At 43.6% G+C, this 12310-nt stretch overlaps 1 long non-coding RNA gene across 1 annotated transcript in view; it reads left to right on the top strand.

Moving 5' to 3' along the window:
- Positions 1–576: 576 nt before the first annotated feature.
- Positions 577–12310, top strand: part of LOC306977295 — a 35632-nt gene continuing 23898 nt past the window's right edge. Inside the window, exon 1 of the long non-coding RNA XR_013793825.1 lies at positions 577–787. This is a non-coding gene — a long non-coding RNA (uncharacterized lncRNA). The remainder of the gene's footprint in view (positions 788–12310) is intronic.

Here is a 12310-nt window from a genome sequence, read left to right as displayed (position 1 = left end):
TCTTTTTACTTTGACTTTTACAACTGTAGTCTATATTGGCACTCAGCTCGTGCTGCTCAAAGCAATTTCTCCACAATAAGAATAAAAAGGTTTTCTCATTGTATGAATACCCATATAGCAATGCAGTGAGACTGTTATGATAAATGGTATGTGCTGAAATGACAGATTAATAACTTCTTTGGCATGAGAACAGTTGTGTTGGAAGAAACGAACGCGGACAGGATCATCTGGACGTTTTCAGTGAAAAGTCAGCAGGGTGTCTGTTAAGAGTCCTTTAGCAGCCAGCTTCCCGAGTTAAGCTGGTGCCTCAGTGACAAAAGCACAGCTCTTTGGAACAATTTGTTACTTACTGCCTCCTCCTTTTTTTTGGCTAAAAATGATGAACAACACACACACGCATTGCTGTGCACAGCCCGGAGTGTGTGAGCGCCTCCTGCGCGCCTCTCCACGCGTCCTGGGCCAATAACGCGCGGAGCAGCCTTCTCATGCCTTTCCTGTATTGGCCAATGGCGCGCCCCGAGCCACGTCACATGACGCCTTTCTGTTCGCCGTTTCTCCACACAGTGCTCAATCCCGGCGAGTGCACGCATCACTACAGACCTGACACTGGACACAGCGGACGTCCACTATCCTCGTGTCTCCTCCGTGATCTTATCTTCTGCGCAAACATGTAAAACTCATCCAGTGAAATGAAGCGTCTTTCCCGCGAGGGTGAAGTCTTCCTGCCGTATCCACATGACCGGAGGATCGCGCTCGCTAGACAATTACGCCATGAAGTTATGAAAACGTAAGTAAGCCGTTATACCACTTAATTTCAGGTTTTTGCCAATAGCATGAACCACATCGGTGGCAACTTTTACGCATTTTGGAGGCGAGAGCTACTTCTCACGCTCGTTCCATCCATTTAATCAAAGTTTAATGTAACTCAATATATTTAAGTGCTCTTTCACACATGCCATTCATTCAACTGTTATGCTTTTAAGCAACTTACATTTTCTGTGAGTGAAACTGTGTGCGGCAGCGTCGGCGATAACATGAAGTAAAGATAAAAACGCACACTTTAAACCTGCTGACCCCAGGCAGACAGGCTGTGCAACCGGTCCCCACTGCTCAATGAGGACAATTATGGCGGGCCAAGGGGGCAAAAATGAGTAGTTTCTGTTGAACAAGCCTGCACTTAACTTCAAGCAACTGAACTCAAGGGTGGATCTCTCATTTTGTCATTTCTGAAAATATAGTCCTACCAATTTATGTTCACATTCAGCAATTTTGACAGTTTGCTTGGAGGTCAAGTCAGTGATCCTTTTTATTGGTCTAAAATTAGGGAGTCATAGTGAGTGCCTGATTTATGTCAAGTTGAAGTGGCTTAAGAAAAGAAAAAAAAGAAGTGTTCACCCCTTGATTTTTGCACAATCAGAGGGGACATGCCCAAAGGGGGGCCAGTGCCATTTGATGTTTGGAACGGCTTCAGATGGCTTTAATTAGGACCTATAAAATCTGTCTGCCCAATTCTCTTAGGCGGTGCTCGGCTCAGCTCTGAGAAAGAAGGGGATTGGCACACGCACACATATACAGTCACTGAAAAAAGAGGAAAGAAACGCAACGCGGAAAGTCACTTCAAAAGGGGTCGTCTAATGACATTTTTATAACCTCTTTTTCCTTTTCCGATGGTATGAAGACGCGCTGGTTGCTTCTTTGTCTGTCTCTCTCGCCCCCTCTTTCTCTTCCATCCTTGCGCCACCCCTTCACCCCATAACTACCACCTACTGTCAGCCTGACCCCAAACACCTGAAGGCTAGACATAATGATCAAGAAAAGTTCCTGTCTGTCTAGAACTCCAGCTCTTTTTTTTTTTCTTTTTTCTTTTTTGTCAGTCTCCTCCCCTCCCTGTCTCCGCTCTATCCCTCTTTCCCGCTTGGCTTGATTCTCGCTAATCTTTCTTATTGTGTCTTAGGATCACAGTAAAAAAAGAAAAAGAAAAAGAAAGATTGTTATGTTGTTTGGGGCTGGTGCTGCGCTCATTTAGATTGGTTTCATTGCACTGCTTGCCACTGTGTTGCCTGTTTAAATGTGGGTGAGTCACAGAGCTGCAATAGACGGCAGCAGCGTTGAAGACAACATCAAAGAGTTCTTCTATGTCTTTGTGTATGAGGGAGAGGATTCAGCTGTTCTCTTGAGTGCTACCAATCTACTTAATTTGGTGCAAGCTGATTTTTGCACGCAAGTTACACCACTTCTTTGGATCTGTTTGCGATGTTCAAAGGCATGCTCGTCACATTTTAGTAGACGGTTATTGAGGGTGGATTGAATATTGTTTTGAAACAATTGTGTGAAATATTCAAAGCTCCTACTATTCATTTTTCATGTGCTGCTCTACTTTGCTGCCTCTTATGGTTGGTGGATAGTCTATGTTTGTGATTGATCTTCATTTAAGATTGGCTAAAGAATTAGTAGGTGCTTCAATAGTATATATTTTGTTTGTGTTGAGCAGCCCATCATTTATTTGCTTTGGAGTCGCCATAATAAGAAATGATTTTGCATGTTTCAAAGATGACTGGGTTTGCGCTCAGGCTTTGTGGGATGCCTTATCTTGAAAGCGGCAAGAAATCTCTGCAAGTCAGTTTTATCCCCATCCCAGACGGGGAACATGTATTAATTTAAATGATTTGTTTGAAGATTAGGTTTTACACCCATTTGGAACTCCAAAATGTCCTAATATCTGCACGGAGCAAACGTTTGAGGATTTGTGCACACTCTGGTCCAAATCCTTCCCCAAACTGTGGCTGTCTGTGTACTGTGTATCATGGCATCAGAGAGGTTGAGGATGTCTCTTCCAGTGCCACCACCATCCTTTGAAGAGGGAAGTCATAAAAACTCAATGGCTGCAACAAGCTGTTCCTCTCTGCTACACTTTGAGGCACTCTACCTGCACATGAATAGGAGGCCCCGCCATAACGCAGGGGAAGAAGAAGATTTTATGGAAGGCGGAGGATGTGGGGGATGCGCCAAGTCTAATATAGTGCAATGGTACCTGCCATAGGAATGTCCCCATACATTGTGCAAAATCAATGTTGATCAACAACAAGAGCCCTAAAGGGGACAAAACATCTCTATGTTTTCTATATTTTCAATCCACAAAGGGGTAGTAGTAGTGAGTGTGCTCTTTGTGGCAGTTCCAAGCCTGTATTTTTTGTTTTGCATGACCTTATATGCTTATTAGGCCCGAGCCGGACGCAGTCCTGGCAAGGGACTATTGTTTTTGGGTGGTTTCTTATTATTATTATTATTTTTTTTCTCCGGAAAGGATCGCGTTTTTGACCCGCTGAACGTGGGTGAAAGCTCCCCAAAATTGGCGGAGGCAATGGGGCAGCGAAAAAATTTATGATATTGGACGAATGGGACACGCCCACAACAAAATGGCTCCACAGCGCCCTCTGGAAGCGGACCCCAATTCAAAAAAATCGGGGCGTTTTTGGGCGTACGCCCGAATCACTCGGCACAGTGAGAGGGGACATCAGGACAAGCCCAAAACTCACTTGGAGCGCCACGCCCACTCGCACAGGGAGGCGGCCATCTTGGCTTCAAACCCGGACATCGTCTAAACTCATTTTACGTTTTAACGAACTAGTCCCTGGTTTTTTGTCGGATTTACATCACATTTGGCACAGTGCATCTAGACATATTGAAATTCAATATTTGCCCAGCGTTTCTCAAAAAAGTTTCACCGTCTCCGCGTAACGCCGCGTCAAAAAACGCGTAGATTTCGCGTTGTTTCCAAGAAAGCTCACGCTCACAGGCATAAGCCCACAGAGCTCATATTCATGTCACTAATGCGCCACCTGAAACTGAACAGAATGAAGCCATTAATGTGTAGCCTGCTCCATGTATAGCGCCCCCTAGCCATACCTTGAAAACTGCACTTTTGAATCTTTTTTATACAATGATGCCAGTATGTTCTAGACACTTTTGCAAACCAAAAAATACATTATAGTCATGTCATATTTTCTAAGATGTGGGCGTGACTTTGACTTTTCATTGGTAATCTGTATGGACCTGTCTTGTTTGTCAACAAACTAGTCCCTAGTTTTTCAGCAGAATGAGCTCATACCTGTTTAAACAGACTCTCCTGACACGGGGCTACAAAAAATACCTGACTTTTTTTTCACTCAGACCCCCCCGTTTCGAATGGCGCCCCCCCCAAAAACACGTTTTGTCATGTAAATTTGACACCACCTCGCAGGCGCGCGCTCTATCCAGTCTGGATCATACTTGGCTGACAGAAGGCCACTTACGGTCTGATTCCATAGAGATCAATTACTTCACGGTGCACATCACTATAGCGCCACCTGCCTATACCCTGAAAAATTTATTTTGTCCGATTTCCACCAAACTTTCCAGATGTCTTCTACTCATCATAACAAACAAAAAAATATATTACACCATGCCTCTATCTTGCTCCGTTCCCCTAATATTTAGGCCCGAGCCGGACGCAGTCCTGGCAAGGGACTATTGTTTTTGGGTGGTTTCTTATTATTATTATTATTTTTTTTCTCCGGAAAGGATCGCGTTTTTGACCCGCTGAACGTGGGTGAAAGCTCCCCAAAATTGGCGGAGGCAATGGGGCAGCGAAAAAATTTATGATATTGGACGAATGGGACACGCCCACAACAAAATGGCTCCACAGCGCCCTCTGGAAGCGGACCCCAATTCAAAAAAATCGGGGCGTTTTTGGGCGTACGCCCGAATCACTCGGCACAGTGAGAGGGGACATCAGGACAAGCCCAAAACTCACTTGGAGCGCCACGCCCACTCGCACAGGGAGGCGGCCATCTTGGCTTCAATTGGCTTTCAAGTGGCTTGTAAGTGGCCCGCCCATCCTCCGTGAAAATAGCCAAAGGTCTTAGCCTGGCAGCATACTGGCCTCTGTCAGAGGCCTCTGTGTCCTGAAATTCGCCAATTTTCAAAATTTCTCCCTTTCTTCACAAAAGCCACACTTTTGGACTCGTAGGTACTTATACTACCCCTCTGTCACAGACAGAAGCTTTAATTTGGACGATTGCCTCCAAATTCACGTTTTTTTCAACTGTACAGTCACAGGAAGTTCAGTTTATCTGTTTCCTGTCCGTCTCTCTGTGTGTTCCTCGTACTATATGGGTCTCACAAAATTATTGCTTCAATATCAAGGGTGCTTTAGGGCTGGAGCACCCTCTCAACGATCCTTTGGGCAGCCAGGAATTTACCCCAATTACAATATGAGAGAATATATTATTATCTAAACTGTTAATCCGTTTCCTGCAAATACACAAGTGCAGGGTCTCTCATGAGATTTATTTCACATCCGCTGCTTGTTTTCTCAGCCTAAGTAGCTCCATTGGTAGAGTGCTGGGTTAATGTGCAGGAGGTTGCTGGATCAAATCCCAACCAAGACTCTTTTTCACTTGTTTTTCTTTTGGACACATCACTTTCTGGGACACTCATTAAAAACAGGGAAATAACCCCTCCAGTGTGTTGCAATGCCATGAGTTCAGGACGTTTCCTAGAAGTTCCTGTGCCTGTGTGGCATCACAGCTTGAGCTTTAGATTCCCATCCATTAGGTTGCTGGATCAATATTGACTCTTTCTGACTTCAACTTTTTTTTTCTTTTAATTACCCGCGCTTATGGTCCCACCCTCATGAAAAACGCTTTCAAAATATGCGTCACTAAAGAGAAAGAAATGGGGGGATAGTGGGGAGACAGTTGAGGAATCACTGGGGGAAAATGTCGAAAACTATCAGGGAAATGTTCCGGGGGGGGGGGGGACATGACCTGAAGAATTCTAAACTGTAAATCTGTTTCCTGCAAACACACAAGTGCGGGGTCCTGTCATGAAATTAATTTCACATCTGCCGTTTAATTTACTCAGTTGAAGTAGCTCCATTGGTAGAGAGCTGAACTAGTGTACAGGAGGTTGCTGGATCAAATCCCAACATTGACTTTTATTTCCTTTTTCTTTTGAACTCAGCACCTTCCAGGAAGAACTCACTAAAAACAGGGAAATAACCTCTCCTCCAATGTGTTGCTGCGACCAAATTTCAGCCTGGGAATGTAGAGAAACCAAGCCATCATCAGGCCCATGTTTCAAGTGAAGGAGGTTGCGAGTCCAAACACAGCCTTGACACTTTTCTGTTGCTTTCAACTTTTACATGGGCTGCTGCACACATTGTCACAGCCTAAAACACATGAGTCCAAGGCATTTCACCAGAGTTGTTGTGCCTGCGTAGTGTCATAGCTTGAGTGTTGGGATTTTAACCATAAGAGTGCTGGTTCAATTCTGACCTTATTTCTTTTTCTTTCTTTATTCTTTTTCTTCACTGCGCCTTTAATCCCACCCTCATGAAAAACGCTTTCTAAATATAAGCCACGAAAGAGACCGAAATGGGGGGATAGGGAAACAATTGAGGCAACACTGCCCGATAATTTACACCAAACTAGCCCAGATCAGGCCATACTAACCAAGGAGCTATAGCTCACGGATAGTGTAATTGTCTTTGGTGTAGGAGGTTGGCAGTTCAAATATGGCTGTGACACTTCTCTAATACTTTCTCTTTTCTTGCCGGCATTTTAATAGGATTTCTGATACAGTGAAGTCTGTCAGTGATTTCAACAGTTTTTACAGTTTCTGCAACAAAATAGGGATTTTTGCAACTACAACACAATTATGCAACTACATAGAGATTTTCACAATAGCACCATAATGCAACTTAATAGGGACTTTCGCATAACATGCAACTTAATTCACCTTATTCCGGACGTTCGCGTGGGCGCCGCCATGAACTGTGCCCGCCCCTTTTCTCCTATGTGTTAACATGGGGCTGGAGGAGTCCACATAAAATCAGTCTCTACACGAAAACAAAGCCGTTTTCAGGCCGCGCAGAGAAACGCTGCAGTGTTTATTTGTCGGTGAAAATGAACATCGGACATTTTACACAAATCAATCGACTAAACATCAGATTTGAGCTGAGAATATTTTCACTCGTTCTCCGTTAAAATGAACGGGCAAAAGTAGGCGGGGCAGAATAAGGTGAATAGGGACTTTCGCATAAAATGCACTGTAATGCAACTTAAAGGGACTTTCGCATAAAATGCACTGTAATGCAACTTTAAGGGACTTTCGCATATAATAAACTGTAATGCAACTTAAAGGGACTTTCGCATATAATGCACTGTAATGCAACTTAAAGGGACTTTCGCATAAAATGCACTATAATGCAACTTAATAGGGACTTTCGCATACAATAAACTGTAATGCAACTTAAAGGGACTTTCACATAAAATACACTGTAATGCAACTTAAAGGGACTTTCACATAAAATACACTGTAATGCAACTTAAAGGGACTTTCGCACATAATAAACTGTAATGCAACTTTAAGGGACTTTCACATATAATAAACTGTAATGCAACTTTAAGGGACTTTCGCATATAATAAACTGTAATGCAACTTAAAGGGACTTTCGCATATAATGCACTGTAATACAACTTAAATCAGTGTGATGAGGATTGGTCGCAAGGGACCACAGCAAACAGAGGTGGTCGTAAGGCGTGAGAGTGAGCAAAAGTGGTAGCAAGGGATAACAACGAGCGGAGGTGGCCGCAAGGGACGAGAGCGAGCGGGGGCGGTTGCAAGGGACGAGTCCCCAAGAGCGAGGGCCTTCATCGCCGCTTGCGGCTTTAATTATATTTATTATTTTATTACTTCTTTATGGTTAAGGCTGCACAAAGCATTAAAAAATGTTTTTAAATGTATCTTCACTGACAATGGCAATAAAGTCTGAATTTCTGAATGTTGTGAACTAGTCTTTATATAAGTGAGACCACTTGATTCAAAATGTTAATCAATATGTTTCAGAGAACCCCCAGTCACCACTATGCAAGACATAGTCCCAACCATAGTATTTTGACTTGCAACCATTTTAGAGTTTGAATATTGAATATTTACTGGCAAATCAACTGCTTACATTAACAGCAACAAAACCTATTGTTATTTTTTGCTGTGGCAAGTCAGAAGTGAATAGCAAAAAGGAATGTAGGACCAAACGTATGTTCAAGTAGTGCACCACCAATGACAATAACCAATCACCATACAACAAATGAGCACTTTTGCTAACCAGATTTCCACACAGAGCAGTGAAGCGAGGGCGGGAATGCAAAATGGAGGAGTCATTAAATTACCCGTGCATGTGCCCTTCCCTGGGAAAAGTCCCCAGCCGCGAAGAGGTTAATTGTTTTTGAATCTCCATCCGAGGGAAGAAGAAAAAAAAAAAAAACGGGCTGGATGGGGAGACATAATTGAGCAGCTGATAGTGAAGTGGGTTATGGATTACTGCGCCTAAAAGAGGAGAAAAATGTGTGGTGAACCGTGGTACTAGGGTGGTGGCAGTGGAGGGGTGATGCCGTAGGGGTTGTCTGGTTTCTTGGGGAGGGGGGACGGAGAACTTCAATCCTGTTTAGTCCTGTGCTGTGACCCCTGAACCCTGCCAGTGCTGCTCCCCGCTCCAGGTGCAAGAGCTCACTGCTAGAGCCTGCACGCCGACACTCAGCAGTGGCTAATTTTTCACACATTCTAGAAGGCGAGGGGCTTAAGAGAGTCTTTGCACCCCCACTGTGGAAAAGCTTTATGTCACTCAGTTAAAAGATGTGTGTGTGTGGAGGGATATATGAGAAACGAAAGGTTTGGACAAAGCACATATTGATCCAAATAACTTTCATACTGAGTGTTAAACCTGGTCAGAAAACCGCTCATTGAGTCCTCTGAAGTAATATGTTATATAAATTCAGCCACGGTCATCATCATCAACCAGTTTACTCTTCCTGCTAGTCCCAAACCTGGATGAATGGAGAGCTGTGAGCTGCTGTTGTCCCACTGCATCTCAATACACATTTTCTATGATTCATTTTAGTGCTTTTATAAGCTCAAATATGCTTTATTATCCTATTAATGATACATTCATTCCTTAGTCACTTTTTGGTATTGTAGAGCTACAGGTCTCTGGTACTGACAGTCACCCTGGGGCAGTCTTATGTGACGCCGGTGACGCAGACACTGTGCCTCACCACATTTAATCTGTGCCAACTTTCAGCTTACAGGTTAACCACTCAACTGCAAGTTATTTTTTTGTCAGCATTAGGAAGGGCTTTAGATACTTCTCACACACGCACGTTTGATTAGCGTTATGCCTCTATTCCCTCAAAGGTTAAAGACCTAAAGCCTGCTTAGTGGGGCAAGGGCACCCTACGATAGCATCTTTTTCTTTTTCTTTTTTTCCGACTCTAAAATATGGATGAGCACAAAGAGGATCTGGCATGGTGCAATAATTTTCCTGGTGTTAATCAGAGGGACGTCATGTATAATTACAAGTGTGTTTGATAACGCTGAAGACAACCACCTCGGGCCATAAGCGGAAAGTTTCCTAATGCTATTAAGGGGCGCTAATAAAATTCAAGAATACCCGAATGGTGCGAACCCGAGTGCACGGCCCGCTGATTAAAGCACTGTAAGGTTAATGAACCAATTTACATACGTTCTGCTGCCATCTGGGCGGAGTGACGCGGCAGATGCTACCCCCACTGCAATACAAAGGAATGTGCGGTTTGCGGAGGATCGGAGCATATTTAACACTTGTGCTGAAGGCAACAGGAATGATCGAAATGGAATTAGAAAGCATCTGTAATTTCAGTTTTCTCCGCCGTTTTGGGAGACAGTGAGATTTTTTTTTTCCCAGGACACAGTTTGCATGTTAATGGCAAAAAGGGATAGAATTAGACCTGCTGTGTGCCCTTGGGTTCAGCCTATAATTCAAAATAAGTTAGAACTTGCTGCTATAGTGCACTAACAGAAGTGATGTTGCCAATTTGCAATCTTAAGCCGGTCCATCCTCACTCACACACTACATTCACGCAGGCACGACTGGTGAAGGACCCCATGGATAGGGCTGTCACGATAATTACTATATCGATTTATCATTTAACAGATTACAATACAATTTTGGGCTCGATATTTATCGTCTGTACATTTAATAGCAGTATCTAGTATCGTTTATCGCGATACTTTCCTGCCTCAGTATATCGAACTTCAAATATGTTGTTGTGACAGGCCTACCCATGGACTAACTGACAATCTGAACCTGCAGGACCTAACATGTAGTAGCTTAGTTAAAGATGGTAACTTTCATGTCACTGTTAGGCCTGTCACGACAACAAATTTGAAGTTCGATATATTGAGGCAGGAAAATATCGCGATAACCGATATTATTGACTCTGACTAGATACTGTCAGCTCTCAGGTATGAAAATGGCTGTAAACCTTTGTTCTAAAAGTGCATAATCATATCCTAAAATACCACACAAGCTGCAATAAACATGAAATATAATGTAACTCAATTTGCTTCAGTAAAAAAAATCTAAGTTTCACCAAGAATAAATACAGGGGAAATGCTAATAAATGTACTGACGATAAATATCGAGCCCAAAAATATATAGTTCATTTACTGAACGATAAGTCGATGTAGTGATTATCGTGACAGCCCTAGTCACTGTCAACAAAAAGTAGAAGCACAGGCACTGTCAAACAGCGTAAAGTTAATTTTGTACTATTCTCAACTTTCTTCAAACCCATTGGATGCGTCCACCCACCTCAGTGCCATCCACATCTGGCCGATCCGCGTTCCAAACTGCGGCGCTCCCTCAGCGCTCCTTCAGCCGGGGAACAAAATGAGGCCTGTCAGGGATCAATAAAGCAGTGTGAGCGCACAGGGATACACTTAGACAAATCAAAGGCTTTCGCTGGCACGGCTATAATCTCCACACGTCTGTTGGAATCAGATAAGGAAGTGTGAGGTCTCGCCCCAAAGCCTGTCAGGCCCCAGGGCAGCGGGACCTGACAGATATCCCTCTTCCGGGCACAGACCGGGGCGCACTTATGGGGGAGAGAAATATGTTTTTTCGGCTCCTGTGGTTGGCTTCTGTTTGTGGGGATGATGCCCAACAGCTGAAGAGATAAATGGGGATTGATATGCATAATCTGTAATCCTTGGAGTGAAAATGGAAAGAAAATATGCATGTTTGTTTTCAGTTTTGTGCTCTTTTTGATTGGCCTCATTTAATGCTTGGGGCGAGTGCGACGTTATACTATGGGGGTGACGCTGACACAGTGGGTTTAGTCGCCCACCAACTGTAGGGTAGCTGGTTCACCCCCTACCCCGAGTGCATTCACAACTCAGGCAATATGGCAACCCGACTGCGGGATAATATAGGGTTTAAAATGCAGTGTTTATGTCATACGGTAATTTAATTCAGTTGAGCATTAGCAGTTTCCCTATTATAAATTGTGGGAATTCATTAAATTGCTGCCTATCGGTGCACGACATTCATAAAAAACAAAAGATCAAGCCGACTTCAATCAGTTCAATAGCTCTGTGCCGCTCTGGGGCAGCACCACGCGGCGTTTTTATGCGGGGAACACACAAATCGGGAGGAGGGCAGAGGATTAACAAGTCAAGGTAGAGAGCACATGAGTTCTACATTTTTATCTGTTCACGCTGTGTTTTCTATCGTTCGGAATAATGGCTGCTCGTTGTTAGCAGTGCGCTGACTGGGGCGTACAGGTTGCTTTGGCTCAGGCTGAATGGACCGCGTCACATCGACACTCTGCGTTTACCGTTCTTCCGTTCCACGTTGCTTTTCTCAAACCCAGTGTCGATATGTATATATAGGCCAAATTCATCCCTCTTTGATGCCATCTTCTCTCCGTTCCTCTTGTGTTTCCCGGAAAAGTTCCTCCAACCATTTTACGTACCAGCCACCACGGAACGTTTGTGCAACCCGAGATACAAGTGATCACCAATATAACACCAATGATGCAAAAAAAACGCTCCCGCCTTTATTGTTATATTTGTTTGTTTTTATGTTTCCTTCAGTTGAATTGCCTGGCCTTTTTGACAAATGAAACGTTCAGAACCGTGACATTTCATTTGCTAATAATGGAATAGGTAGAGTAGCACCATCAAAATATTGCAATAACAAAACATTGAAACATAAACAGTAAAATGCATCATACGTGTTCTTCTTGGATTCCCCATTTATTCCACGTGAAAAGCAGGAAGGCTCGGTGAAGGTCAAGGATGTAGGAACAATGCAGCCGCAATCCAGTCTGAAAGATGATTTTTTTTTTTATGAAAAGTGGTATTTGGTCCGGTTGGATGGTTCTATCAGCGGGGAGCAGCCACAGAGGAGCAAGATTTAAATGACGGGGGTTGGGGCGCAATGATGTGG

Source organism: Gobius niger, assembly GCF_951799975.1.
Source record: "Gobius niger genome assembly, chromosome: 17".
NCBI lineage: Eukaryota > Metazoa > Chordata > Actinopteri > Gobiiformes > Gobiidae > Gobius > Gobius niger.
The sequence above is the reverse complement of the archived record's forward strand: the minus strand, read 5'-3'. Positions and strand labels throughout refer to the sequence as shown.